The sequence below is a fragment of the Cetorhinus maximus genome, chromosome 8 (genome assembly GCF_964194155.1).
Source record: "Cetorhinus maximus chromosome 8, sCetMax3.hap1.1, whole genome shotgun sequence".
Classification (NCBI taxonomy): domain Eukaryota; kingdom Metazoa; phylum Chordata; class Chondrichthyes; order Lamniformes; family Cetorhinidae; genus Cetorhinus; species Cetorhinus maximus.
In genome coordinates this window covers 115,361,570-115,388,232 of record NC_135886.1, presented here as the reverse complement: position 1 = coordinate 115,388,232, position 26,663 = coordinate 115,361,570, and the positions used below count along the sequence as shown (strand labels likewise).

The 26,663-nt window shown below is 43.8% G+C and overlaps 1 long non-coding RNA gene across 1 annotated transcript in view; it reads left to right on the top strand.

Moving 5' to 3' along the window:
* The first annotated feature begins 3,373 nt into the window (after positions 1 to 3,373).
* LOC144683901 (uncharacterized) overlaps positions 3,374 to 26,663 on the top strand; it is an 80,035-nt gene continuing 56,745 nt past the window's right edge. The window contains exon 1 of the long non-coding RNA XR_013577360.1: positions 3,374 to 3,509. This is a non-coding gene — a long non-coding RNA (uncharacterized LOC144683901). The remainder of the gene's footprint in view (positions 3,510 to 26,663) is intronic.

Below are 26,663 nucleotides of genomic sequence, written 5' to 3'. Positions count from 1 at the left end.
ATTTTCCCACGGGAGGTGGGAGGAACTACAGATACATTAGAAAAACTAATTTTCCTGTTGCTTAATTAGAACTCCTTCACTTAATCTTTGGATTGTGCTAACGTGCGCTGTTTCTGACTGGACAGGAAGTCAAGATTGAGCATCAGCTGTTATGGCATCCCAAGCTTGTTGGATAATGAATGGAAGCTGAAGGGAAAATGGAAAAGCTGCTGTGCATTGAGGCATTTCAATGTGAAAAGGCCTCATCTACTACCGATATGGGGAAGGAACAGGATGTCACCCATTGCCCTATGAACCTGCTAACAAGCCAAGTGATTCATCTTAATTCCAGCTCAGCTATACTGACGTGCCTTCCAACTGGTTCAAGTTGAAACACTTAACAAGTCAACTGGTCCAAGTCAAAGTCTGCTGATGAATACTGGTACCAACTGGGCAAGTGGGAATCCCAACCAGTTTCCAGCTATAATCACCGCTCATCTTGGCTGCATCCAGTTGAAACCATTTATTCCAGGTTCAGACCAATCAAGACCGATTGACACTTTCAGCTGATTTTCCATAAAGCCAGGCTGGGCAATGAGCAGTGGATTGATACGATCGCACATGCACCTAGATACAGCCAACCTTGTGTATGAATGCCATTTTTTAAATGTAGGGATTAAAAATGGAATTCTTACTGTCCAGGTTTTAATTATGAAGATTTTTGGGTTGCCACCCTGCAAAAGGTACACTGTTCAATTCAAAGTTTGTACCCAAGCATTAGGTCTGACTCCAGTTGGGCACAGACATAAAAACAAAAAACTGCGGATGCTGGAAATCCAAAACAAAAACAAAAATACCTGGAAAAACTCAGCAGGTCTGGCAGCATCGGCGGAGAAGAACAAAGTTGACGTTGGAAAATGTCAACTTTGTTCTTCTCCGCCGATGCTGCCAGAACTGCTGAGTTTTTCCAGGTATTTCTGTTTTTGTTCCAGTTGGGCACAGTTAACCTGTCAAAAGGACACAGTGTGTGATGAAGCAGTGGTGTTTTGTTGGCAAATCTCTATAGTATGGCTTTTAAATTGATCCCCTTAACATTTTTCAAATGATAAAGTTAATGTTGGGGACCTTTTAAGTGTTTTCTGAATGCCTGAGCAGATTGGGTTTCAGTGGTAATCAGAAAAAAAACATCAAATGGGAAAAAAATCCCTTCTGATGGAATGGCCCCAAAATTTACTGGGGCGCATTGTGTGAATGGCGGGGCAGGGAAGCAGCTTTGACATCAGAACACCACAGCCTTTTTTTCAAGCATGTTCCTGCTGGAAGGCAGCTTGATTGACAAGCTTAGCTTCCTGTTGTGCATGGGGCATTCGGAGCGAAATGATTGTGGGGAGGCTTGAAGGCAGCAGCACTATAATATTTAAATGACCAGCCCCCCTCCTGGGAGCTGGTTAGCTGCCTGCCAGCTCCCCCTGGCAACCACTACCCTTCCTCCGTGAAACCCAGAAATACTGGGTTGGAAGCGGGTTGGAGTTGGGCTTGAGAAAATTTTAACATCCTACCCGACCCCACCAACCCATTTTAATGGGGTTAAATTTACTCCCTGCCAACCCGCCCCCCCCCCCCCCCCCCCCCCCAACCCCCACCCCCCCAAACGATAACTTTGTTTTCACAACATGCAGATGCTTTCAAAAACCTCTTTTTCTCTGGGTAGTAATACAATTAACAAGAAACCGCCACACAATACATTGATACTTAGTCTTCAAATTGCTCTACTTAGTCAACTCTAGAGAGCATCTTAATGCAATTAGAATGGTAAAATCAATCTGTGCTGTTCACAAGTTGAATTTAACAAAGAGGTCATTGATGCATTTAACAGTGTTTAGCACTTACATAACAGGATACAGTATTGAGCATGTCAAAGCAAGGTTTTAGAATTCTGAGTAAGAAGGAGTTGTCAGGCATTGTACTGGTCTTCAGAAACCTATTAATTTTCTTGGCATGCCGTAAAGCACAGACTTAGTGTTTTCAGACTTGACATATATAGACGGGCATTCACTGAGGAATAGATTCTTGGGCTGATTCCAATGTCAAGTTAAAATGTGGGGCTTGTGCTCCTGGGCACCCTGGCACTGGTTGAATGAAAAGCTAACCCCATTGAATTCTGAGTGGTCAGCTCATTTAAAAAAAACTCCGTTGTGTGTTGCTCCCATGCGTGGGGACATTATTATACATGGGGGTACAGAATGAAGAGAGCCAAATTTTATAAAGTTCTGTTGCACTTTTAAAGCAGGCAACTTTTTGTTGGAGATTGAGTTAATCAATGTGGTTGGAAAAGCTCCCAGAAATGTTTGCTCCACAAAAACAATCAGAGATTTTATTGACGGTAATGGCCCTGAAGAGTGCTAATTTCTTTGAGAAATGGAGCCAATATAAAGTAAGTGGAGGTTACCAATTGGGTAAATACTACCTCCTCAATGTGTTGCTCATGGGAGCAAATAAGTTGAAACATCTTCCAACTGAGCATTAGGAATATCGAATTGATTGTTTTTGGGCTTCACAATGAATCACAATACCCTGCCTCTGATTCCGTTCATTTGTTGAGTCTGTGTAAAATGTTGGCATTCTATTTGACCTGGGATTGAACTTGGAACATCACTTCCAATCCATCACCAAAATCACTTATTTTATCTCCACATTATCTGACTCCCCACTTCAATGGCAGGGGTATTGAGTATAAAAGCTGGGAAGTCACGCTGCAGCTGTATAGAACCTTGGTTAGGCCACACTTGGAATATTGCATGCAATTCTGGTCGCCACATTACCAGAAGGATATGGAGACGTTGGAGAGGGTGCAGAGGAGGTTTACCAGGATGCTGCCTGGTCTGGAGGTTATTAGCTATGAGGAGAGGTTGGAGAAACTCGAATTGTTCTCACTAGAGCGACGGAGATTGAGGGGCGACTTGATAGAAGTTTACAAAATTATGAGTGGCATGGACAGAGTAGATAGTCAGAAGCTATTTCCCAGGGTGGAAGAGTCAATTACTAGGGGACATAGACTTAAGGTGAGAGGAGAAAACTTTAGAGGAGATGTGCAGGGCAAGTTTTTTACGCAGAGGGTAGTGAGTGTCTGGAATTCGCTACCAGAGGAGGTGGTGGAAGCAGGTACGATAGTGGTGTTTAAGAGGCAGCTTGACAAATACATGAATAGGATGGGAATAGAGGGATACGGACCCCGGAAGTGCAAAATGTTTTAGTTTGACAGGCAATATGATCGGCGCAGGCTTGGAGGGCCGAAGGACCTGTTCCTGTGCTGTACTTTTCTTTGTTCTTTGTTCTAACTCCTCTGCTCCTGAAACCCAATCTATGGTTTTGTTCACCTCTAGGCTCAAGAGTCCAAAAACGCACAGCCTTATTGATGCACACCATAAGTATGATGGAAGGAATGCTAATGAATTTGGGACTGGATACACAGGGTCTCAGCTTCCCTGGAAGATTTTGCAGGGCTTTGTTGGGATCCCTTCTCAAATAAGGTCAGTGGTGTAAGTGGGAATGTGACCATTGGCAGAAACTCCCCAGCTAGGAATTTCTTTGTTCCCTGCTTGGAAGGACATGAGCAGGCAAGTCTGTCACTCATGGGACCTCAGATTCAATCTGGAACTCTGTGGATAAAGAAAATTTCAGGCTTTATTTCAGCCACAATTTAAAGGGGCTTATTGGTAGTATTGCAATATCTTTCCAAAGGAAGACCCAGCAATCATTTTAGATCTGACATCTTAGGCCACAAAGTCCAATCCCCTTCATAAGGCAGGTGCCCCCTAGCAGTATGCCTTATTTTATGGTCCATTGGATTCAGCTGAATGTAAAGGCAGACAAGGTGTAAAACGGACATCCACCTCAAACTTGCATTATCCCTGTTATCAGTGTTGTGTTTCATGCCTTGGAGATATGCAGGGATGATTCCAGGTTATGTTGGAACAGGAATCTTTTTCAGTGCTTTAAAATGTCTGCACTCATGCTTCCAGCTCCCTGTCAGTAGTTTAGTTTTTTTTCCCAGTCACCACACCGAGGCTTAACTAATCAAACACAGTAAGCAGTCAACAGTCAACTGACACACATAATCAAACGCCAAACAATTGAATACTACATATTTCCCCCTTGAAAAATTAAAGATCTTATTTTAAATTCCTAAACAAAAAAACATATTTACATTGAGTAATTTCTTAGAGTTCGGGGCATCCATTTTCTCCATGTACAGAAATGTTGATAACGACACAGAGCTACAAGCTTGAGGTTGTGTTTCTGTGTGATCAGTTTGATGAGGTGAATGATCAACATCGCACTTGCTCATTGGAAAAGGAAATGTATCCTGATAATCTGTGTCCTCGAAATATCCTGGTCTGCTCGCTATTAAGCATCTTACAATCCACTTTGTGTTGCCATTGAACAGATAAACCTTGGTACTGAGCAACCGCTTGATCTGCTTTGGTCCTGATAGAGATGCTGTGAGTTTGTGGTAGCGATGTGGCTGTTTGGTGTGAACCCAATCTCTAACTTTAACACACTTTGGTGAGTAAAAAATTCTGCAAGATATCAACTTTCTCCACAAGTGGTATCTGAAGATAGCTTCATCGCATGTTGAGCTTCAGGAAGACTGCGGAATCATGAAATGATACCAATAGTTCTTGGATCATAGAAGTGGATATATGTTTGTTGACCGCCTTACGGTTGACGCATAGTCTAAGTTCGCCATTTTTGTGTCACACAATGACTAGGTTCGATATCCATGGCGGTGAGTTGATTCGCTCATGATCCCATCTGCTTCAAGTCATTTTCAGCTCCTGTGTCACTTCAGCATGGATTGCAAGCGACAACAGTCTCAAATTTTGTGAAACTGGCAGAATTCATGTGTCAATGTGAAGAGCAGGACAGTACCCCTTAATCTGCCCAAATCCTGTAAATAAGGAAGGATACTTGCGTGGATCATCTGCATCATTGATCAAATTAATGTGGGCTGCAGTGGGGTCTGCAAGTTTGAATCCAAGCCTATTGAAAAGGTTTGCCCACATAAGGCTTCTGGCTTTGACTACATAGAATATGAACCTGTCTAGGGTGATGTATTTGTAGTGTACTGGGACTGTGATCGTTCCCAAAACAAGAATAATCAAGTCGTTAGCTTGAAATGTGTTTGTTGCAGGAGTGAGAGAAAGTTGAGAAAAGTACTGATGGTGGAGATTGTGGCTCAATATAGATGCTGTCGCAGACAGAATGGGCTTGTTCTCTTACTGTCCATAATCAGTATGCTTTGTATGGAAAGAGGTGTGTCTTTTCGTACCCTTGGAGTGTGTGTTTCAATTAAGTAATTCAACAGCAAGCTTTTGTGAGTTCAAAATAAAGAAGGCTATTTATTCTCACATACTTACCCTGAATTAACACAGTGTCACATTCTCAGCCTCATGCATGCACATTCACAAAGGTTGGATAAAGATAGTGCACTTTTACAGATTACAGTTAATTCAGTCTCTGATTTACCATTTCCAGTGTCCCACATGGCAGGCTTTTGGTTTCTTGGATGGATTGGATGATTTAAAATTTAAGTCCAGTTTTTGAAAGTATTGACTGAAAGTTCATAAAATGACATGCCTATACTGGGTATGACAATACTTTCATGCTAATGTTGATGAAAAGCGACACTGAGAAGCCACAATCTCGACTGAGCATTCCTTAACTATTTACCATTTTTGATGGCATGCACATGCTGTACCTCACTCTCTGGAAGAGACTCCTCTATGTATTGAACCAATGAAGTCCTCTTCCCACACCCTTGAAAAATTATTCTACTTTAAGCGTGAGTTATAGTTTTACCCTCGAGCTAGACCCAAGAACCCAAAGATGTTTTATCAATACATTAAGAGTAAGAGGATACCTAAGGAAAGAGTAGGGCCCATAAAAGACCAAGAAGGTAATCTGTGGAGGTGGAAATTGTGGGCATGGTTCTGAATGAATACTTTGTGTCTGCCTTCACAAAAGAGGAGGACGGTGCAGACATTGTACCAAAGGAGTAGGAGTGTGAAGTATGGGATGTGATAAACATAGGGAGAGAGGAAGTATTAAAGCGATTAGCATCCTTGAAACAGGGCCAGGTGAAATGTACTGCAGGCTGTTAAAAGAAGCCAGGGAGGAAATAGTGGAAGGTCTAACCATTATTTTCCAATCCTCACAGGATATATATTCTATGTTTCAGTTAATATATTAAAGGATTCCATATACCTTCTTAACCACCTTATCGAACTGCTGGAGGATTGGAGGTCTGCTAATGTTTTACCCTTGTTTAAAAAGGGAGCGAGGAATAGATTGAATAATTACAGGCCTGTCAGTCTAACCTCGGTAGTGGGCAAATTATTGGAATCAATTCTGAGACAGGATAAACTGTTAATTAGAAAGGTACGGATTGATCAGGGATAGTCAGGATAGATTTGTTAAGGGAAGGTTGATTGAATTTTTTGAGGAAGTAACAAGGAGGATTGATGAGGATACCGCAGTTGATGTGGTCTACATGGATTTTAGCAAGGCTTTTGACAAGGTCCCTCATGGCAAACTGGTTAAAAAGAAATACTCCATGGGATCCAGGGTAATGTAGCAAGCTGCATACAAAATTGGCTCATTGGCAGGAAACAATTGATGACAGGTATTTTTGCAACCTGAAGGCTGTTTCCATTGGGGTTCCATAGGGCTCAGTACTAAGTCCCTTGTTATTTTTTGGTATATATTAACGATTTAGATGTAACTGTAAGGGGAATAAACAAGAAGTTTGCAGACAACACAAAAATTGGTCACGTGGTTGATAGTGAGGGAGATATCAATGGACTGGTCAGGTGGACAGAAAAGTGGCAAATGGAATTCAACCCAGAGAAGTGTGAGGTGATGCATTTGGGGAGATCAGAACAGACAAGGGAATACACATTAAATGGCAGAATACTGAGAGGTGTAGAGGAAGTGAGGAACCTTGAGATGAATATCCACAGATCCCTAAAGGTAGCAGGACAGTTTGGTAAGGTGGTTAAGAAGGCTTATGAAATCTTTTCATTTATTAACTCTGACATAGAATATAAGTGCATGTAAGTTATGCTGGAAACTATAGAAAACATTAGTTAGGTTACAAATTGAGTACTGTGTGCAGTTCTGGTCACCTCATTACAAAAATGATGTAATTGCACTAGAGAGAAGGATGTTGCTGGGATTGGAAAATTGTAGCTATGAGGAAAGATTGGACAGGCTGAGGTTTTTCTCCTTGGAACAGAAGAAGCTGAGGGGAGATTCGATTGAGATGTACAATATTGTGAGGGGCCTGGATAAAGTGGATGTAATGGGCCTATTTATCTTAGCAGAGAGGTTAGTGACCAGGGGGCATTGATTTAAAGTGATTGGTAGAGGATTATAGGGGAGATGAGGAAACATTTTTTCACCCAGATGGTGGCAGGGGTCTGGAACTCACTGCCTGAAAGGGTGATAGAGGCAGAAAACCTCATTTAAAAGGTGCCTGAGATGTACACCTGAAGTGCCATAACCTGCAGGGCTATGGACCAAATGCTGGAAAGTGGGTTTAGGCTATGTGGTTCGTTTCTTTTGGCTGGCGCAGACATGATGGGCCAAGTGGCCTCCTTCTGTGCCATAAACCTTCTATGATTCTATGACATGCTGTTGTAACTCAATGAGCACTTCCACAATTTGGGACATTGTTTGAGGGCACCTGACTGCGATGGGGCACGTGTTGATGAGATTTCTGAGGTCTCTTTGTCTGTAACCTTTGCACTTGAACTGGTTAGGCAAGCTGTGTCTGCAGCCCTGAGTCTGAAGTTGCATTTCTGTATAGCCTCTTGGAATCTAACATGGCAGATTCAATTCGGACTGCCGAGGTCATGGCTTTTTCCAAGGTTAAATTATCATCCTCCATAATGGGATATTCCCTAGTTCATGGAATTGAAGCTTTTTCAATTAATTTGTCACAAATTAGTTCATTTGTTAGTGTGCCAAATTTATGTGTAGAAGCCAATTACTGCAACTTGCCATGTGTTGTTTTATGGGCTCACTATTTCCCTGGCATCTCTGGTGGAATGTATATCATTCGATCATCAGACTTTTCTTTGACTGAAGCATTTTTTGAGAGCATTTACTGCCATATCAAATGTAGACATGTCTTCTGTGAGCTGCTCAAATACTTACTGGCCTTCAGCCCGAAGTAATAGATGAATATTGCCTTCTTGTGGTTGCTGCCACCTGCGGACTGCCCATACGGTAGTAAGCAAGTAGGTCTTGAACCCCAAAATCCATCGATCTCAAGGCATGGGTGGATCTCCCAATGAAGAAAGGAAAAGCTAAGGAGCTGATAAATTTAAGCTATTCTCTATCATCCACTTTAGCAGTTGTTGGGTTTTATGCCTCAAGGATATGCAGAGATGATATACTGCAGGTGTGACTGAATGACGATATGACTGAACAGGAGTTTTATTCAATACTTTAAAATGTCTGCTCTCATGTTTCCAGCTGCTTGTTTAGTTTAATTTCTCTTTCTCAGTCACCAGACCCAGGCTTAACTAATCAAACACATTGAGCAGTCAACAGTTAACAGGCACACATAGTCAAACACCAGCAACTGAACACTACAATTGGATTAGGTTAAAATCAGGGTTGCAATGTTGATTTTATGTAGAAACTTGATTGGACAACATTTGGAGTATTATGTGCTGTTCTTTTCTACTTATTACAAAAAGGATAATGAAACACTCAAGAAAGTGTAGAAAATATTTACAATGATGTTACCCAGAATTGAGAGGATGCAACTGTCTGAAAAGAATGAGCAGGATATAGCTTTTATCTCTAAAAAAGGATGAAGAAGAGACCTGTTACAAGACTTTAGAATTATAAAGGGATTTGATAAATGGATATTTGATAGAGTGGAAATTGTCTCCACTTCTTGATTGTTTTTAGAACAAGGTAGCATAAATATAAGATAGCCACTATCAGATCAAAGGAAAAAATAGGAAGAATTTCTTTACACAGGAGAGTAGTGATTATGCATAATATCCAAGAAGAGCTGTCAGTGATCATGAGGGAATCAGTGAATGCAAATTCATATTGATCATTAATGAAAACATTAGATTATCTCTCTGAAAATATATTGAAATGCATTATGTTGCAGCAACCACAGATCTCCAGAAAAGTTTTGATAATCCTTTTGCACAAAAGGTTTAAAAACCTGGATGTGGGGGAGGATTTGAATGCAAGAGAGAATGCAGCAGATACTAGTTAGAGAACTGATGGGGGTAGGGGGAGGATTTAAGTGACTTAAGTGCATCAGAGATTAGTGTTGAAGCCACTACTTGTTTCTCATTTACTAAAGGGCCTGGGTTCAGGAATGAAAATGCAGGATGGTTAAATGTGTAGCTGGCACTAACCCCTGTTGCATCATAAGGCATTTCAGCACCCACTTCAGATGTTATTTTCTATTAAATATCAATGGGATTGATTAAGCTGGGTCTCCTGTTATGTGATGATGCTTTCAGAGAGGCAATCCAAGTTTTTCATCAATGATCAATCCATTATTTTGGTAGATCTCAGTTTTGGATTAATGGGCCTGTAGTTAGCTGGGTTTGTTTTGATGTTTTTTGTGAAAACAGGTACATGTTGGTTTATTTCCAATCCAACAGGAACTCCTCTGAATTCACTGATTCCCTTGTGATGACTGATAGCTCTTCAGAGATATTATCCGTAATCACACTTCATGTCTCCTGAGATACACCTGTGTCCCTGCGGTTTATTGGTTTTGAGGCTGTCTAGCATCTCTTTGTAACTGATTAAAGCTGCATTTACTTTGTAGCCTGTTTCTTGGGAGAGTTAGTTAACTCATCTGCTCTGCCACATGTAATTTTATAACATACAGTTGGTCTTCTGGTAAACTTGTTGTGCAGTGAAAGGCAAACACACCCTAAGGCACTGGGCTGGTTGTGGCATTTTGACCGAATGCATGGAGTGTTATTGTCATGACATGAAATTGATATATCTGTGCATGATAACCTCAACCATTGTGCTTTCTAGTGACAGCCATAAAGCACACTGAGCAAAATGGGCTTCTTTGCCACTGGTTTAAAGAAAATTTGGTAGCTTCATATTAATGTGACAATAGAAGGCCTGGATTTCAGTGGTCAACAGCTGAAGAGCAATGTTAAAGTGGCTAATGTCTAGAACTTCCTTTGTTGTGTGGCACACTACTAATGTTGTCTCTAGTGAATACTCCCAGGAAATACTCATTTAGTTGTTTAATTATATTTAGTTTATCCTCTATTTCAACCTTATTTATATCCTTGGATGTTCTCAATTCTATTTTGACAATCCTCCTGCTGTTCTAATATTAGAAGAATCTCTTGCTATTGCACCTGGCTTCTACAGCTGTTCCCTCTCCCCCAGCCCCTTTCTCAGTTAATGCAGAAACCTGAATGTGGGCAGAACGAAATTATGCTTATCAATTAACATAGTTATTTTGAAGAGTACTTCATAAATTTCAAATTTATGAAGTATGTATTTGGTTTGCTTTGCAGTCTATGCTGAATTATTTGTGATGATATTAAATTTGTTTCCTCTCATTACTGTTTTTCACTATTTACCTAACAATAGTCCTTTATACTCTTCAAGTCCTTTATCAGGCTGCTTTTTAACTTTTCAACTGAATTGTAAAAGCTCTCTTTATTAATGAAGCAGTTCCTGGAGGCTGAAGCTATGTCAACACTCGTCTTTCCTGAGGCTTACTCATCGACCCACCTGCTCGTTGTTTCCCTCTCCAACTTGCCACCTCCCTCCTGCTCGCCACTTCCCTCCAGCTCCCCCATCCTCCTGTTCATCACTTCCGGTGAGTGGGAGTGAGGTGGCAAGAGGGAGGTTCAGGGAATGAAGTGTCAAGGGGGAGGGAGGTGAGGGGGCAGGACAGTGAGAAGGAGGGTCTGGGAAGGAGGGCGGTGAGCAGGAGAGGCAGTGAGCTAAAGAGTCGGGGACGGAAGTGATGAGGGGGAAGATTGGCGAGCAGGAGGGAAGCAACGAGCAGGGAGGGATGAGGTCAGAGAGAGTTGGGAGCCAATTGTCTAGCGGGATGAAGGTGAGAGGGAGAGGTGTCAAGAGGGGGGGGTGCATGGAGCAAAGCAGTGAGCAGGGAGGAGACGAGAGGAAGATGTGGTGGGTGGGAGAGGCAGCAAGTTGGGGGAGGCGGCGAGTCAGGCAGAGAAGCAGTGCGCAGGAAGAGGTGGCGAGCTGGAGGTGGGAAGTAGCGAACAGGAAATAGGTTGAAAGAGTTAGTAAGTTATTAAGAGTTAATAACAGGAATTTTGGGCCAGGTAATACCATTGATCTACTCATTCTGCTGCAGCTGGTTTTGTAGAATTATTAAAGGAAAATTGATCCAAAAGGCAGTTGATGCTTTAAAAACATAAGGGCATTTCTAGGCAGTTTGGGAAAAGTTTTGGATTCCTAGCTCAGATCTCCAAATAATAATGCAAAGGTTCTTATGAGGTTATCTCGTGGGACATTTTAAACTGTGTATACTTCCAAATATGATCTCTCCCAAATTCACATTTATATGCATTCTGAGAGACAGTTACTTTAAAAATGGTGAATCAGTTTATTATTTCACAATTCATAGATTTTTAATTGAAGAAAAAACTGTAGATGGAATAAATGCCATTACTTCCCCAAAAACTATCTCAACTGCCATTCCCCCTGCTGGAATTCCATTCCTCTTCACCAGAATGCCACCACGACCGCTACCATCTAGAAGGACAAGGGCAGCAGATAGATGGGAACACCACCACCTGGAAGTTCCCCTCCAAGTCACTCACCATCCTGACTTGGAAATATATCGCTGTTCCTTCGCTGTTGCTGGGTCAAAATCCTGGAACCGCCTTCCTAACAGCACTGTGTGTGTACCTACACCACCTGGACTGCAGCGGTTCAAGAAGGCAGCTCATCACCACCTTCTCAAGGGCAACTAGGGATGGGCAATAAATGCTGGCCCAGCCAGCAAAGCCCATATCCTGTGAATGAATAAAAAAAATTAGAATTCTCTCTTTGCCAGTTCCGCATTCAGTATTCACTTAGTTTACAGGGACACTGCATTTTACGTGCCCCTGCCCTGCGTATTTTCTGGGCTGGGGGAAGGAAAATAGGGTGGGTTCCCACTCCATCACCTTCCTGCCCACTCCCGAGCTCACCCCCATAATACAGTAGTGGGCAGGGGCTGAAATTGGCAACCTGCCCGCCATATTTAAATAAATAATCAAGGGTCAGCTGGGCTTGTTAACAAGTCAATCAACCCTGATAGTACGCTGCCCATACCATAACATGAGCAGTCAGGCGGAAGTGGGCAGGCCGCTGTTTTAAAAAACTTTTTCAAAGGTCGTGACGGAAGGAGTTTACTATCTTCGGTGGGTGCCCTTTGCGGATCATGGGGGGCAGCCCCCCTAACGTAGTACCCCACTTTCTTCCTACCTGCTTGCTCCATAAAATACATTACACCCACCCCCCACTCCCCTTCCCTACACTGCCCAAACCCTCCCTTCCCAAGACCCTTGACTTACCTGGCTCCGGGATCCAAGGGCCTTCTTGTTCCTTGTTGCCGTCCCAGCAGCGCCCACTAATGCACTCTTGGCGCTGCCAGGACTGAGGAGCTTCTAGCCAATCCGATTGGCCAGCAGCTCCTGAGGGTGGGACTTCCTCCCTAGTGAGGGGCTGAAGTCCCACACTGCCCCGATTTAGCCTGCCCACAGTGCATTATGGCTGCTGGGTGGGCTGGCTTGGAACGGGTTGGCTCCATGATGACTTTGCTTCCGAAGATACGGTCCACGGCCCCCCTCATAATACCCTGCCCTGTGTTTCTTTGACCTTCACCCTCCAATTCCCAAGAGCCAAACCCTCTCCAAAGTCACAGAGACCCTTTACCTCTGCCTGATTATGTTTGTTGATATGAAGAAATTACTAAGCTATTCTCCACACTATTCATAGCAGTTTTAAGAGAACACTCAATAAGCTGAGAAACTAAAAGCTGCCTTTTCCATATTTTCTATCAATTCAAAAGGCAAACCTCCTTAGCTCTTCCTACTATGAGCTTGTCAAATTGAAACAAAGGATCCTTGTCTTGTCTTGAGCCATTGCTACCAATTCAACTTTTTTTCTGTCAAATAATTAAAATACAAGCTACAATATAAAAACTGACAAATGTCTCTCTCTCTTTTGTATCGTAGTGTAGTGGTTACAGTACTGAATGTAAAACCAGGAGGTTGAGAGCCCAAATGCTCCATGGTAAATCCACACATTACCTTGTTATTGGTGAACATAAAGTACATTCCGCACATGGATAGAAAAAAATCAGAGGAAACATTGATGGCAACTCTTGATAGCATATTTCAAATGGACTGAAATCATTTTACCTGCTTATAGTTTCAAAATTAAGAATTGAATCCCCATGTTTTAGTGATGTTTGATTCCCTGTTGCAGTTATGGACACAACATATTTCACCTCAAATAGATTTTCTTGTCACAGTGATAATGAGTATGTGATTCTGAGTACATTGCAGTATGATTTATAATCCAATCACTCCCCCAAGATTGGACATCAAATATAATTAGCACCATAATTGTGGAAGGGAACTATACAGTTTTTAATTAATTTATTTTATCACACCTCCAATTTTTAAAAAACATTTTTATTGTGTATAAGTAAAAACTCAATTGCCATTTTGCTAATTTTGGAAATGAATGAGCTTGTACGTTGTGCTTTTCTGAAAATCTTTTCTGAAATGTCTATATATGCTCATAAGGTGGCAGTAAAAGCCCACACATTAACCTCTAAGGATTTTTTTTCTCTGTGCTTTCCCTCCTTCACATGCTGCCATGTTGAGCACAGGGACCGTTTGCATCATAACTGATCCTTTAACTGCGAGAGGGGAAACTTCTTCTCTAAAGTGACTTTCAGGTTTTTCTTTTTTAACCCTGTTTATTAGTATAACCTGTAGTATAAGGTAATGTGATAATATGAGGCTAATCAAATTATATTTCTTTCTTCCAGTATTTTTCTTTAATGTTCTTCTCCAGAAGGCACTGACTCCTGCTGTAGAAAGGTTCTACAAATACTGGCAACAGATACCTTGCCCAAGTAAATGTTCTTCATATATACATATAGGGAAGTGTGTGTCAGCAGATTATTTAATTGTAGCAGATGTTGTGGCCGAAGCTGATACTGTAGTGGCTGAATGTCCACACTGGCAGTTTCCAACACGCTACACTGGATGCCATACCTTTTCAGTCCATGATGCAACTGCAGACCCTATACTCCTATCCTGGTCAAGATCAACTCACTTGTCACAGATGGGAATTAAAGCAGGGACCATGCTTTTGAAAAGCAGAACATTTTTCAAAAGGTGAGGAGTTAGTAAATGTTGTTATTCAGTGGAATTTTGGATAGTCTTGTACACGAATCCCAGAAAGAGAGCATGTAGACACACAAAGCAATTGGGAAGGCAAATAGTATGTTAGCCTTTATTGTAAGTGGTTGGAGTATAAAAGTAAGGAAGTCTTGCTGCAATTATATAGGGCTTTGGTGAGATCACACTTGGAGAACTGAGTACAGTTTTAGTTTCCTTACCTAAGGAATGATATACTTGCCTTAGAGGGTGTGCAACAAAGGTTCATTAGGTCGATTCCTGGCTCATAAGAATTCTTCGATTGAGTAGAATGGGCTTATACGTCCAGAATTTAGGTGAAGAAACAATGATCTCATTGACATGCATAAAATACATCAAAGGCTTGACAGGTTGGATACTGAGAGGCTGTTTCCCTCAGGCTGGAGAGTCTAGAACTAAAAGTCACAGTCTCAGTAAAAGGGTTCGTCCATTTAGGACTGAGATGAGGAAAAACTCTTCATCCTTGTAAATCTTTGGTATTCTCTACTCCAGAGGGCTTGTTCAATGGGTATATTCAAGACTGACATTGCTACATTTTTGGGCAATAAAGGAGTCAAGGGATACAATATTTGGGCAGGAAAGATTTTGACCATGATCTTAATGAATGGTGGAACAGGCTGAATGGGCTGGAGAGCCTACTGCTGCTTCTTTTTCTTAAGCTCTTAAGATATCTCTCAAGTACCAAATTATTTTTTCCCAATGAACTCATTACCTCATTTAGAAGAGAAGCTACCAATTTTAATTCATGTAATATAATTTATTTTAGTGTTAGGTCCCTAAGACACGAAAAGAAACCCAAAACCTTATTCTTTTGCCACTTTTAAAAAATGAACTTTCTGCTGAACCAAAAAAAGATGGCTGCTACAAGTCACATGACCACAGGATTGGCCCTTTGTTCTGGGAACTACCACCAGGAGTTACAAGAACAAAATAAGTCCTCTCTCAGCCTGCGGAATCTCACACCTCATTGTACTGACTGCTTGTAATCAAGGGAAGCAGAGGAAGTGACAGACGAACTGGCTCCCCAACCTGAACTATATTGGAAGAGATGCTAATAACCATCCTGCCTCTCTCCTAAGAGGGAATTATGGAATTCTGACCAGAAGCACAGAAACTGATTGTTAAGCTGCAATTAACCATTAATGGTCATGTCACATGACCAAAGCCTGTGGCCTTTTGGACAGTTTTAACATACATCTTTGGCCTCACAGGCAGACTGCTGTTTTAACATCAACTGGAAAGGACCTCAACAGCCTGGCTGAGCAAGCAGCCAGTTACCATCTCTCAACTCCTCGAAGTCTGCTTAATTTTAAAAGTCTCTGATTAATGCCGGCTAAGCAGCCTAAGCATAGAAAGCCCAATGTGCTGCAGCATTATTCGTTTCAAGGATTTTCATGTTGTCATCTCCAACCAGAAACTCATTGGAGCTGAACCTCACCATGAAGGAAACACCCTCTGGACTTTGACATCTCAGATTCTGGAAATCACGCAAAATAATATTCATTTTTGTGGTTCTGGTACTGTTACTGTCCACAGTTGGAAAACTCTTTTTTTCTATCCCCCTTCCTTACTGTGTGTATGTGTAGTGAGTGGGAAGTTGCGAACACTCCTTCGTTGGGTTTTGAATGTGGAATAAACTAACCTTCTGAGTTCATCATAACGTGAGTTTGCTGTGAGTTATTAGTAAATTGGATCTCACAAACTGAGGGTTTGGGGAAAATATGCCACCACATACTTTAAAAATAATTCAAAACATCTTCTGCTGGTGAGAAGAAAAAAGTACAGCTTGCCTGTCTCTCTCCTGTCCGTAACATTAGTTATAACTCAAAACAAAAATTGGAGATCATGACCAAGCAGTTATTGAAAAATAACTGGAAAAAAATTATTAATCTCGGTTTTGTTTCCTGTCAATATCATTACTCCAAGGTTGTTACAGATTTGACTACATGGCAGAAAAGTTGATGTTAGTTGTCTTTTTATTTCTTTGTATTTTTCTTGCTGCTTTCCCTATGTCTCCTCAAGATACTGAGTGGGATAATGTCTTATGGATACCGTCAGCTATCTTGTGGCAACAATCCATGTTGGTTTTGAAGGGATGGTCAATTATGTTGGGTATCATAATGAAGCTGGATCTTGTCCTCACTGAGCCTGGCTCAGTGAAGCCTGCTGAATGTGCATGTCCAACAGGTATTATTAGCACTAGGCCCAACCATCTTCAGCTGCTTCATCAATGACCTTCCTTCCATCATAAGGTCAGAAGTGGGGATGTTCACTGATGATTGTACAATGTTCAGCAACATTCACGACTCCTCAGTTACTGAAGCAATCCATGTCCAAATGCAGCAAAACCTGGACAGTATCCAGGCTTGGGCTGACAAGTGGCAAGTAACATTCGTGTCACACAAGTGCCAGGCAACGAGAGAATCTAATCATCGCCCCTTGTCGTTCAATGGCATTACCATCACTGAATCCCCCACTATCAACATCCTGGAGATTACCATTAACCAGAAACTGAACTGGACTAGCCAGATAAATACTGTGGCTACAAGAGCTGATCAGAGGTTAGGAATCCTGTGAAGAGCAACTTACCTCCTGACTCCCAAAGCCTGTCCACCATCTAAAAGGCACAAGTCAAGAGTTTGATGGAATACTCTCCACTTGCCTGGATGAGTACAGCTCTAACAACAGTCAAGAAGTTTGACACCACAAAGCAGCCCACTTGACTGGCATTCCATCCACAAACATTAACTCCCTCCACCACTGATGCACAGTGGTAGCAGTGTGTACCATCTACAAGATGCACAGCAGGAACTCTCCAAGCCTCCTTAGACAGCACTTTCCAAATCCACGACCTCTACCATCTAGAAGGACAAGGGCAGCAGACACATGGAAACACTGCCATCTGGAAATTCCTTTCCAAGCCACTCGCCATCCTGACTTGGAAATATATCATCATTCCTTCAGTGTCGCTGGGTCAAAATCCTGGAGCTCCCTCCCTAACAGCACTGTGGGTGTACCTACACCACATGGACTGCAGCGGTTCAAGAAGGCAGCTCACCACCGCCTTCTCTAGGGAAACTAGGGATGGGCAATAAATGCTGGCCCAGCCAGTGAAACCCACATCCTGTCAATGAATAAAAAAAAACAATTGGGAGCAGGAACCCTAGCTGACATTAATTTTATTTTCTTTCCATACACATACTAAGGCACCGTCCAATTAATGTCGCACAGCTGTTACTCTGGCTGAAACTTTAACATTATGTGAATAGGAAAAGATCGTTCAGTCAATCAAGTTCATCCCTTACAATGAATAAAGTACAATTTGCCTCCTGATCTCTTTGCTCTCTGATAATTAAACTTGGGAAATCATGGTAGGCATCTAACTGTAGACTTCCTTTGGTTAGTATTGCCATGCCTGAATAACATTTCTTAATGGCACAAAAACAATTTAGTCATTTATGCCTAAATTTATAGTTATCATCCTCAATCTGTTTTCTAGTCAAGTAGTCAGCTCCTTTTAAATTAGGCATTGATTCAGCAATTTTTAAAGTTATGATTTTTTCTCTCAAAATAAAGATATAGAATGCTATGGTTCAATCCTAAAGCTGTGAAATGACATTCTAGCTGTTTAAAGACCTTATAGTAAAATAGCTTTCCTGAGGGGGACATTTTGTTAATAGATTGGCCAGAATTTTCTGTCCCCATTGCAGGTGTAGTACCTCAAGAGCATGGAGCCTGGTGACCTAGCTGTATGCTTCATGGCTTACAGGGAACGGAGACAAAGGAAAAGACAGGGGTGTCCGGCTGGGCAGAGGGAGGCGCAGCACCGTCAGGAAGAAGGGGCGGCTGGGGCTCCCGCACATGCTACTGAAGAGCCACAGCGAGCCGTCACTGGTCGGCGCCTAGCTGGACCCAGGGTCTACAGACGGCGCTTGTCATTCATGCAGATGACTGAAAACCAGTGTCACAGAAGACTGCGCATGTCCATGGAACTGGTCAGCCATATCAGCCACTTGCTGCAGGATTTGGCAGCACGGGAACATGGAGGGCATCCAATGTTAGTGGCTGTGAAAGGGACTGCGGCGCTCAATTTTTATGCCAGTGGCTCCTTTCAGGGCTCCACAGGTGACCTCTGTGGGATTTCACAAGTCTCCACACACAAATACATCCAGGAGGTCACAGACGTCATGTACTTTGTGCATTTCGACTGTGATCAGGAAAGCCAGGAAGCAAGAGCGCTGGGATTTGCGCAGATCTCAAGTTTCCCACAGGTGCAGGATGCCATTGACTGCATTCACATGGTGCTCAGATCTCCATTGCAACAAGTGGTCAAGTACATCATGTGCAAGGACATCTCCTCGCTGAATGTTCAGCTGATGTGCGACCACGACAAACTCATCCTACAGGTCTGTGCATGATTCCCAGGGTACATTCATGACTCCTACTTTCTCAGTAGGCCTCAGATCCCTGACGTCTTCCAGGGTCCACAGAGGCTGCAGGGTTGGCTCCTTGGGGACAAGGGCTACCCGCAGAGGGCATGGCTGTTGCCGGGACCTCAGACTTCAATGGAGAGAAGGTATAACAAGGCTCATGCTGCAACTTGTACTTTGGTGGAGCAAACCATCGGGATGTTGAAAATGCAGTTCCAGTGCCTGGACTGGTCTGGTGGGGCCCTGCAATATAGCCCACATAGTGTGTCACACATCATTGTTGCCTGTTGTGGCCTTCCCAACCTGGCGCTGCAACGGGGGTGGGACTAGCTGAGGAGGAGATGGAGGAGCTGCATATCTCCTCCGGCGAAGAGGACATCGATGGGGTTGAAGGTGAGGAGGTTCCTGAAGGCGAGTATGAAGGTAATGAGGCCATTGTGTTGTCCAGATAAGGCAGGCATGCTTGGGATGCTCTCATAGCTGCTAAATTCGTGGAGGATGATGACGATGTGCAATGAGGAAACACCATAGATCCTCACATTGCAACAGTGAATGTTTGACACCAGTCTGGTTGATGGCAGCACACATACCATCTATGATAAAACTCCTGTCATGGAGACACAGCAGATACCCATAGTCCCTACATTCCAGGAGGATGATGACGACATGCAGCGGGGGAGGCGATGGCACAGCGGTTTGCCGCTGGACTAGTAACCCAGAGACTCAGAGTAATGCTCTGGTGGCCCAGGTTCAAATCTCGCCACGGCAGATGGTGGAATTTGAACTCAATATAGATCTAGAATTACGAATCTGATGATGACCCTGAAACCATTGTTGTAAAAACCCACCTGGTTCACTAATGGCCTTTAGGGAAGGCCTACATGTGACTCCAGAAAAATACAAAGTGGTAGACTCTGAAATGGCCTAGCAAGCCATTCAGTTGTATCAAACTGCTACAAAGGCACAAAAAAGGAATGAAACCGGACAGACCACCTAACATCAACCTAGGCACAGGAAATGACAATGGCAATCTTAGCTCTTTTGACCCTGCAAAGTCCTCCTTAATAACATCTGGGCACTAGTGACAAAATTGGGAGAGCTGTTTCACAGACTAGTCAAGCAACAACCTGACATAGTCATCCTCATGGAATCATACCTTACGGATAATGTCCCAGACACCACCATCATCATCCCTAGGTATGTCCTGTCCAACCGGCAGAACAGACCCAGCAGAGGTGGCAGCACAGTGGTATACAGTCAGGAGGGAGTTGCCTTGGGAATCCTCAACATCGACTCTGGAATGCATGAAGTCTCATGGCATCAGGTCAAACATGGGCAAGGAAACCTCCTGCTGAATACCACGTACCTCCCTCCCTCAACTGATGAATCAGTGCTCCTCCATGTCGAACAGCACTTGGAGGAAGCACTGAGGGTGGCAAGGGTGCAGAATATACTCTGGGTGGGGACTTCAATGTCCATCACCAAGAGTGGCTCGGTAGCACCACTACTGACTGAGCTGGCCGAGTCCTAAAGGACATAGCTGCTAGACTGGGTCTGTGGCAGTTGGTGAACGAAAAGACAAGAGGGAAAAAGATGCCTTGTGCATCTGCATCTATCCATGACAGTATCGGTAGGAGTGACCACCTCACAGTGGTTGTGGAGACGAAGTCCCGCCTTCACATTGAGGATACCCTCCATCGCGTTGTGTGGCACTACCACCGTGCTCAATGGGATAGATTTTGAACAGGTCTAGCAACTCAAGACTGGGCATCCATGAGGTGCTGTGGGCCACCAGTGGCAGCACAATTGTACTCGAACACAATCTGTAACCTCATGGCCAAGCATATCCCTCACTCTACCATTACCTTCAAGCCAGGGGATTAACCCTGGTTCAAAGAAGAGTGCAGAAGGGCATGCCAGGAGCAGCGCCAGGCATACCTAAAAATTAGGTGTCAGCCTGGCGAAGCTAAAAAACAGGGCTCCTTGCGTGCCAAACAACATAAGCAAGCAGAGCTAAGAGATCCCACAACCAACAGATCAGATCTGAGCTCTGCAGTCCTGCCACATCCAATCGTGAATGGTGGTGGACAATTAAACAACTCATTGGAGGAGGATGCTCCACAAATATCCCCATCCTCAATGATGGAGCAGCACAGCACATCAGTGCAAAAGACAAGACTGAAGCATTTGCTATAATGTTCAGCCAGAAGTGCCAAGTGGATGAACAATCTCGGCCTCCTCCAGAGGTCCCCAGCATCACAGATCCCAGTCTTCAGCCAATTTGACTCACTCCACGTGACATCAAGAAATGGCTGAAGGCACTGGATATGGGCCCTGACAATATTCCAGCAATAGCACTGAAGACTTGTGCTCCAGAACTTGCCGCGCCCCTAGCCAAGCTGTCCCAGGACAGCTACAACATTGGCATCTACCGGGCTATGTGGAAAATTGCCCGGTATGTCCTCTACACAAAAAGCAGGGCAAATCCAATCCAGCCAATTACCTCTCCATCATTAGTAAAGTAATGGAAGGAGTCATCAACAGTGCTACCAAGCGGCACTTGCTTAACAATAACCTCACCAGTTTGGGTTCCGCCAGGGCCACTAAGCCCTTGACCTCATTACAGCCTTGGTTCAAATGTGGACAAAAGAGCTGAACCCTTGAGGTGAGGTGAGAGTGACTGCCCTTGACATTAAGGCCACATTTGACCGAGTGTGGCATCAAGGAGCTCTAGCAAAACTGGTGCCAATGGGAATCAGGTGGAAAGCCCTCCACTGGTTGGAGTAATACCTAGCACTAAAGGAAGATGGTTGTGGATGTTGGAGGTCAGTCATCTCAGCTCCAGGACATCACTGCAGGAGTTCCTCAGGGTAGTTTCCTTGGCCCAACCATCTTCAACCGCTTCATCAATGACCTTCCTTCCATTGTAAGGTCAGAATGTGCAATCATCAGCGAACATCCCCAATGTTCAGTACCATTTACAACTCCTTAGATACTAAAGCAGTCCATGTCCAAATGCTGCAGGACCTGGACAATATCCAGGCTTGGGCTGACAGATGGCAAGTAACATTAGCGCCACACAAGTGTCAGGCAATGACCATCTCCAACAAGAGAGAACCCAACCATCACTCCTTGATGTTCATTGGCATTACCATCACTGAACCCCCCATTATCAATATCCTCGGGGTTACCATTGACTAGAAACTGAACTGGACTAGCCATATAATACTGTGGCTACAGGAGCAGGTCAGAGGCTAGGAATCGTGCGACGAGTAACTCAGCTCCTAACTTCCCCAAAGCTTGTCCACCATCTACGAGGCACAAGGCAGGAGTGTAATTGGAATACACCCCACTCGCCTGGATGAGTGCAGCTCCCACAACACTCAAGAAGCTTGACACCATCCAGGACAAAGCAGCCCGCTTGATTGGCACCACATCCACAAACATTCACTCCCTCCACTACCGATGCACAGTAGCAGTAGTGTGTACCATCTACAAGATGCACTGCAGGCATTCATCAAGGCTCCTTCGACAGCACCTTCCAAACCCACAACCACTACCATCTAGAAGTCTAAAGGCAGCAGGTAGATGGGAACACCACCACCTGGAAGTTCCCCTCTAAGTCATTCACTGTCCTGACTTGGAAATATATTGCCGCACCTTCACTGTTGATGGTTCAAAATCCTGGAACTCCCTGCCTAACAACACTGTGGGTGTACCTACACCATATGGACTACAGCAGTTCAAGAAGGCAGCTCACCACCACCTTTCAAGGGCAGCTAGGGATGGGGAATAAATGCTGGCCCAGCCAGTGAAGCCCATATCCTGTGAATGAATAAAAAAAAAAGATTGTGACCCTGAGGCTACTCTGGAACTAGGTCCCACCAAGGTGTATGTCTCTCTCTGCACTGGTGGAGGGTGTGGGTGAGTGCCGTGACCTGTTTTCAATGAAGGTGTCATCAGATTCTTCTTCTGAATTTTCTTCAGGGCTTGAGTCGAGAACCTGGGTTGTGGGCCCACTTGGCTGCTTCTCAGATGTGCCTGCAAAAGCATGGAGAGATAATTAGCGCATGGCACTGCAGAACAGGGGATGTGACTCACAGCACGGTTGTCTGATGGATGTTGCACTGCTGGATCCTCAATTCGTAGAGCACCGCTGACCTCACCATCAGCTCAGGAACAGTTCAGGTTTTTTCCAGCCAGCTGGATGACTCTGTTTTCAAAGTCCGTGAGGACCTTAATTTCAGGCAATTCCCCACCAGTAAGCAACATCTTGTTGTGTGCCAGCTTGTCCTGCACAAATTCAGAGCGAGAGAGTGTAAGCACGACGCCTGCCAGGCCAGATAACAAGGATACCTGGCATGTGCGTGGGTGGTGAATATTGCCGTGGATGGGATCCGCAGGGCAGATGAAGGTGTGTGTGAGAGAGTGAATGGTGATGTCCCTTGAACTGGCAGTGAGTGAGATCCCTGTGGATGTGTTTTGGGTTTGTGAGTGTGTGAGTTGAGAGTGGAACGGAGGAAATCATTCATCCTCTTTCGGCACTGGTTGGCGTCCTCTTTTGCAGGCCATTGGCACTGACCACCGCTGTCACTGCCTGCCATGCTGGGTTGGTGACCTTGCTTGGTGGTCTGTCCAGAGCCGGGGCAGAGGACATTGCGGCGGGCCTCCACTACACCCAATAGATGGGGCAGCATGTTTCCTCCCTTTGGCAGCCATCAGTTTGCAGCAGCATCCTATCCCCTGATGAGAGCTAGCTCTTGGCAGGGGCGGCCTTCAAATATGGCACCTGGATTACTGAAGGCCTGAGGTGACAGTGGGGCAGGCGAATCAGAGGCTGCCCCACCAGCGATCCGGCGTGTTTCCCAGGAATGAATTATTAATGAGGCAGGACATGCCGGGAATGGGGCGGTACAGTTTGAAAAGCCGCCACTGCGGCCAGCGGGTAAAACATCCTTTTTCCACCCCCTATACTTAGTGCAAATCTGGGACAATTCCACCCCTTGTGTTTTAAAAGACCCAAGTTATATTTTGATACACAACAGCAACAACCTGTAGTTATATTGTGCCTTCAGCACAGAAAAATGTCTCAAATGTTCCATCTCAAAGATGCAAACAAATCATAGATTCTGAACCAAAGAAGAGATATTAGGAGAGGTTAACAAATGATTGATCAGATATGGGTTTTAAGGAGGGCCTTTAAAGAGGAGAGGGAGGTGAAGAAAAGGGATTTTGAGAGGGAAAGAACATATCTTAAGGACCTGAAGACATGCCTGCCAATGGTGGAAATGAAGGCAGGATCGCGCAGAAGATTCCAGAGATGGAGGAATGAGAAACATAAAGCAGAATTTTGCCCTCGGGTAGCGGGCGGGCCCCACCTGCTTGGCAGTGGGCGGACAGCTGACCCCCGCCACCAAAACGGGGCCCGCCGCCATTTTGAGTGGGCGGGCCAATTAAGGCCCGCCCAGTGGCTTCCTGTGCGGGGTGGGGGAGGGATTCCCCATCTGCCAAAGTGCGCTCTTTCATGCATGCGCACGAAAGAGCACACTGCTCCCTGAGGCAAAGTCCTGTCTCAGGGAGATTAGTGACAGGTAAGAAAAGTCAAAAAATAGAAAAATTAAAAAATTATTAACATGTCCCCCCTCATGTGACAATGTCACATGAGATGGGACATGTTAATAAAAATGACATAAACTTTATTAGACTTTTAAAAACAGACATGAAACCTCATCCCGCCAGTGGATGAGGTTTCATGCTTTATCAGAAGCCCGCTGAGGCACCTGGACTGCCCGCCAGCCTTAAGGTTAGAAGGGCAGGCCTTTAATTATCTTAATTAGCCTGTCAATGTCCTTAATTGGCCATTGACGGGTCGGCGGGTGGACAGCTGATTTCGCTGTCCGCCCACCTTCCTAAAAATTTAAAGGGACCGGGATGACATCATCCCGCGTCATTTTCCCATCGGTGAGCGGGCCCCGCCCCCAAATCGCTGACGGGAAAATTCAGGCCATAGAGTTTTGCGGGGTGTATAGATCTGGAGTTAAGGCAAGGAATTAATTAGGAATAATTTAGAATGGCACTGAATCATAATCCTCATTTAGTGAGCCGGTGCAGACATGATGGGCTGAGTGGCCACTTTCTCTGCTGTAACATTTCTGTGAATTAGAGCATTCATTTATTAATTAATTAGGAATCGTCCCAGTTTTGCACTAAGTGCAGTAACATGTGGTGATTTAAGTAGAAGGATGACAATTTTAAATTGGAAGTACTGGGGGCGTGGCAGCAAATATAGGTCATCAAGGACAGTGGTGATGGATGAACGGGAGTTGATTAGGGATAGGATATGGGAAGAAAAGGTATGAATGAACGGAAGTTTACACAATGTGGATGTTGGGAGGCTCACCGCAAGAGCATTGGAATATTGAAATCTGGAGGTGATAAAGGCATAGCTCAGTGTTTTAGCAGAGGGACAGAGGTGAACATTGTTACTTTGATGGAAGTTGATGACCTATTTGACGGAGAAGATATTTGGTCGGAAGCTCAGTTTCCGGCCAACAAGGTTGCAAATAGCCTGTAATCTGTAGACGTTGAGTCAACTTGCACATATATGTTGACCACATGTCTCCAAATGATGTTACTATTCTTTGTCTGTCTGTCTGCCTGCCTGTCTATGAGTTGAAATGTTTTTCCCTCTCAGCACATGAAGTTCTTAGGTGTCCATTAAAAAGAATAATTATTGAGGAAAATAGAAAAAGGCACTTAAGGAAGTGTTCACTCTGTTTTTCTATCAGAATGCTTGCAGTGAATATTGATACCATAAAGAACAGTTCAGAATAAGAAATTAAATGAAAATAAATTAAATGTCAGGAATGTTCTCACAGGCTTTTAACTGTTAAATTTATTTGAAAGAAAATGTACTTAATGGCAATGGATTTGACAGCCTGATAGAAGCAAATCATTTCAAATTGTGGCTAAACTGTTCTGTATTGCTGATGCACATGACTGGTACTGCCTGCACAAGACAACAGTGATTCTCTAATTTGAGAAAAGTTTAATGTCCAAAAATCCCCTTGGAAGCATTATAAACTGTGAGGAGGACAGTGCAGATCATCGAAGGGACATAGACAAGTTGGTGGAGTGGGCAGATAGGTGGCAGATGAAGTTCAATGCAGAGAAGTGTGAGGTGATGCCTTTTCACAGGAAGAATGTGGAGAGACAATATAAAATAAGGGGTACAATTCTTAAGGGGGTGCAGGAGCAGAGGGAACCTGTGTATATATATGCATAGATCATTGAAGGTGGCAGGACAGGTAGAGAGAGCAGTTAATAAAGCATACAGTATCCTGGGCAGTTAATAAAGCATACAGTATCCTAGGCTTTCTTAATAGGGCATAGGGTACAAGAGCAAGGAGGTTATGCTGAGCTTATTTCAGATCCTAGTTGGACCTCAGCTGGAGTATTGTGTACAGTTCTGGGCGCCACGCTCTAGAAAGGATGTGAACGCATTGGAGAGAGTGCAGAAGGGGTTTACAAGAATGGTCCCAGGGATGGGAAACTTCAGTTATGAAGATAGATTGGAGAAGCTGTGATTGTTCTCCTTGGAAAGCAGAAGGCTAAGAGGAGATTTGATAGAGGTGTTCAAAATCATGAAGGGGCTGGATAGAGTAGATAGGGAGAAACTGTTCCTGCTTGTAAAAGGATTGAGAACGAGAGGGCACAGATTTAAAGTGATTTGCAAAAGAAGCAAATGTGACGTGAA